This window comes from Calonectris borealis, chromosome 38 (assembly GCF_964195595.1).
Source record: "Calonectris borealis chromosome 38, bCalBor7.hap1.2, whole genome shotgun sequence".
Taxonomy (NCBI): domain Eukaryota; kingdom Metazoa; phylum Chordata; class Aves; order Procellariiformes; family Procellariidae; genus Calonectris; species Calonectris borealis.
In genome coordinates, this window is record NC_134349.1 from 595,196 (window position 1) to 600,035 (window position 4,840).

Consider the following 4,840-nt stretch of genomic DNA (forward strand, 5'->3'; position numbering starts at 1 on the left):
CCCCCATAATTTGGGGGTTTCATCAGAATTTGGGGGTTCTCCTGCAAAATTTGGGGGGTTCTCCTCAAAATTTTGGGGTTCTCCTCAAAATTTGGGAGGTTGTCCTCAAAATTTGGGGGGTCCTCAAAATTTGGAGGTTCTCCTCAAAATTTGGGGGTTCTTCTCTAAATTTTGGGGTCCCCCCTCCAAATTTTGGGGGGTTCTCCCCCACAATTCGGGGTTTTCGTCGAAATTTTGGGCTTCTCAAAATTTCGGAGGTTTTCCTCAAAATTTGGGGATTTTCCTCAAAATTTTGGGGTTCCTCGCCAAATTTGATGGTTCTCAAAAATTTTGGGGGGTCTCTTCTAAAATTTTGGGAGTCCCCTTGAAAATTTGGGGGGGGTCTTCCCCATAATTTGGGGTTCGCCTCCAAAATTTGGGGGTTCCTCTCAAAATTTGGGGGTTTTCCTCAAAATTTTGGGGCTTCTCCTCGGAATTTTAGGGTTTTCCTCAAAATTTTGGGGGTTCTTCTAAAAATTTAGGGCTCCCCCCAAAATTTGGGGGGGTCTCCTCCAAAATAGACCTGTTTGCAAAAATTTTGGGGGGGCCCCCCCTCAAAATTTGGGGGGGTTTCCTCAAAATTTGGAAATTCTCCTCCAATTTGGGGTCACTCCTCAAAATTTGGGGGTTTCCCCCCCCAAAATTGGGTTTTTTTTCCTCAAAATTGGGGTTCCCCGTAAAAATCGGAGGTTCACCTCAAAATTTGGGGGTCCCCCTTGTAAATTTTGGGGGTTCCCCCCAATAATTTGGGGGGGTCTGTCCAAAATTCTGAGGTTTTCCTCCAAATTTTGGGGTTTTGCCTCAAAATTTTGGGGTTTCGCCTCCGAATTTGGAATTTTGAGGTGTCCCCCTCTACAAATTCGGGGGTTCTCTAAAATTTGGGGGGCCCCCCTAAAAATTTGGGGGTTCTCCCCCTAAAATTGGGGGTTCTCCGCAAAATTTGGGCGTCCCCGCTCAAAAGTTTGGGGTCCCCTCGAAATTTTGGAGGTTTCTCCCCCAAATTTGCAGCTTCTCCTCAAAATTTGGGGGTTTCCTTAAAATTTGGGGTTCTCCCTTGAAATTTGGGGGGCCCCCGAAAATTTGGGGGTTGCCCTCAAAATTTGGGGTCCCCCCCCAAGATTTTGGGGGTTCTCCGAAAAAAATCTGGGGGGGCCCCCCCTCAAAATTTGGGGATTTCCTCAAAATTTGGGGGTTTCCTCTCAATTTGGGGGTCCCCTTTTTTTCACCCCCCCTGAAAGGCCGGGGGGGGGGACCCCAAAATGGGGAGGACCCCAAAAGTGGAGGGGGGACCCCAACCCCCCCCCGGGGAACCCCAAAATCCCACCAAGGGGACCCCAAAACTCCCATGGGGGACCCCAAAATCCCCCGGGGGTCCCCAAAACTCATCGGGGGACCCCAAAATCCCACCAAGGGAACCCCTAAACCCATGGGGGGACCCCAGAACCCCTGGGGGACCCCAAATTCACACCGAGGGGACCCCAAAACCTACCTGGGGGACCCCAAAATCCCCCTTGGGACCCCTAAACCTGCCGGGGGGGACCCCCAAAACCCCCGGGGGGGACCCCAAAACCCAAGGGGGACCCCAAAATCGCACCAAGAGGAGCCCAACATCCTCGTGGGGGGCCCCAAGATCCCCCTGGGAGACCCCAAAACCCATGGGGGGACCCCAAATTCGCACCGAGGGGACCCCAAAACTCCCCAGGAGACCCCCAAATCCCGCCGGGGGGGACCCCAAAACCCATGGGGGGACCCCAAAACCCCCCCTCGGGGACCCCAAAACCCCTTGGGAGGACCCCAAATCCCCCCCCGGGGACCCCAAACCCCCCCCCCGGAGGACCCCAAAACCCACAGAGGGGCCCCCAAAACCCCCCCCGGAGGACTCCAAAACCCACGGGGGGGACCCCAAAACCCCTTGGGGGGGGGGACCCCAAAATCCCGCCGTGGGGGTCCTCCCCCTCCCAACTCCCCCTCCCCCCCCCCCTTTTTTTTTTTAATTTAGCTCTATTTATCGGCGGGGGGGGGGGGCGTCCCCCCCTCTTTTTTTTTTTTCTCGGGGGGGGGGTCCCCCCTCTTTTTTTGGGGGGGCCCCCCCCCCCTTTTTCGCCTCCCCCGCCCGTAGCCGGTAGCTCTTCGCTCTTTTTTTTCCAAACGTTCAATAAACGAAAAAGTGGGGTTTTTTTTTTTTTTAACGAAAACGTGCGGTTTTTGACACCCCTCCCCCCACCCCCCCCCCCCCCCAATCCCCCCCCGAACCCCCAAATCCCAACACCAACCCCCTCCACCCCCCCCCCGCCCCAAAAATGGGCTGGAAGGGGTTTCAAAGGGGCCCAACCAGTTTGAAAAGGGGCTAAACCAGTAGGAATGGGGGTTAAACCAGTAGGAATGGGGGTTAAACCAGTAGGAATTAGGGTTAAACCAGTTTAGAAGGGGCCGAACCAGTAGGAATTGGGGTTAAACCAGTTTAGAAGGGGCCGAACCAGTAGGAATTGGGGTTAAACCAGTTTGAAAGGGGCTAAACCAGTAGGAATGGGGGTTAAACCAGTAGGAATTTGGGTTAAACCAGTTTAGAAGGGGCCGAACCAGTAGGAATTGGGGTTAAACCAGTTTAGAAGGGGCCGAACCAGTAGGAATTGGGGTTAAACCAGTTTGAAAGGGGCTAAACCAGTAGGAATGGGGGTTAAACCAGTAGGAATTTGGGTTAAACCAGTTTAGAAGGGGCCGAACCAGTAGGAATTGGGGTTAAACCAGTTTAGAAGGGGCCGAACCAGTAGGAATTGGGGTTAAACCAGTTTGAAAGGGGCTAAACCAGTAGGAATGGGGGTTAAACCAGTAGGAATTTGGGTTAAACCAGTTTAGAAGCGGCTAAACCAGTTTGAATTGGGGCTAAACCAGTTTAAATTGGGGTTAAATCAGTTTAAAAGGGGCTAAACCAGTATGAATTGGGGCTAAACCAGTTTAGAAGGGGCCGAACCAGTAGGAATTGGGGTTAAACCAGTTTGAAAGGGGCTAAACCAGTAGGAATTGGGGTTAAACCAGTTTGAAAGGGGCTAAACCAGTATGAATTGGGGTTAAACCAGTAGGAATTGGGGTTAAACCAGTTTGAAAGGGGCTAAACCAGTAGGAATGGGGGTTAAACCAGTTGGAATGGGGGTTAAACCAGTTTGGATTGGGGTTAAATCAGTTTAGAAGGGGCCGAACCAGTACGAATTGGGGCTAAACCAGTATGAATTGGGGTTAAACCAGTTTGAAAGGGGCTAAACCAGTAGGAATGGGGGTTAAACCAGTAGGAATTGGGGTTAAACCAGTTTGAAAGGGGCTAAACCAGTATGAATTGGGGTTAAACCAGTAGGAATTGGGGTTAAACCAGTTTGAAAGGGCCTAAACCAGTATGAATTGGGGTTAAACCAGTAGGAATTGGGGTTAAACCAGTTTGAAAGGGCCTAAACCAGTAGGAATGGGGGTTAAACCAGTTTGGATTGGGGTTAAATCAGTTTAGAAGGGGCCGAACCAGTAGGAATTGGGGTTAAACCAGTTTGAAAGGGGCTAAACCAGTAGGAATGGGGGTTAAACCAGTAGGAATTGGGGTTAAACCAGTTTGAAAGGGGCTAAACCAGTATGAACTGGGGTTAAACCAGTAGGAATTGGGGTTAAACCAGTTTGAAAGGGGCTAAACCAGTATGAATTGGGGTTAAACCCGTAGGAATGGGGGTTAAACCAGTTTGAAAAGGGCTAAACCAGTAGGAATTGGGGTTAAACCAGTTTGAAAGGGGCCGAACCAGTAGGAATTGGGGTTAAACCAGTTTGAAAGGGGCTAAACCAGTATGAATTGGGGTTAAACCAGCTTAAAATGGGTTAAACCGGTTTAAAAGGGGCCAAACCAGTTTGATTAGGGCTCAACCAGTACGACTGGGGTTAAACCAGTATGAAGTGGGGCCAAACCAGTTTAAGTTGGGGTTTAAACCAGTACGAATTGGGGCTGGACCAGTTTAAATGAGGCGGAACCAGTTGAAATGGGGTTAAACCAGTTTAAATCGGGGCGAAACCAGTTTAAAAGGGGCCAAACCAGTTTGAATTGGGGTTAAACCAGTTTAAATGGGGCGAAACCAGTTTAAATTGGGGCCAAACCAGTTCAAAAGGGATCAAACCAGTTTAAATGGGGCGAAACCAGTTTGAATTGGGGCCAAACGAGTTCAAAAGGGATCAAACCAGTTGAAATTGGGGCCACACCAGTTCAAAAGCAGCCACACCAGTATAAAAGGGCCCAAACCAGTACAAACTGGGCACGCGCCAGGCCCCTGGGCTCCGCCATGACACCCCCTTTCCGGCCCCGCCCCGCCTTGGCGATTGGCAGGCGGGCCGCCCAATCCCCTGCCGCCCTCCGCGCGCCTCGGCCAATCGCCGCCCGCGCCGCCTTCGGGTCCCGCCCTCCCGCGCACCAATCAGCTCGGCGCCAGGGGAGGGCGCCGCGCATGCGCGCAGCCACCCGCTCCGCAGCCGTCGCCTCCACTCCGCCCCGCCTGGGGGCGGGGACAGCGCGGGCACGCCTCTCCCTCCCTATTGGCCGGTCGGGAGGCGGGCGTCGCGCGTAGCCAATCACCTCTAAGTCCCGCCCGCGCCGCTTGATTGACAAGGCGACTCCACCACTCGCCGCCGCTCCTCCCCCTCCCGCGCTGCGGCGGCCCCCCTTCCTCCTATTGGCCGCTCGCCTGACAGACACCCCTCTCCACCAATCACCGCCCGGGATTGAGCAGCGAGGGGGCGGGCCCGCTCCCTCTCCCCCCCCCGCCTCCGAGCGGCGCAG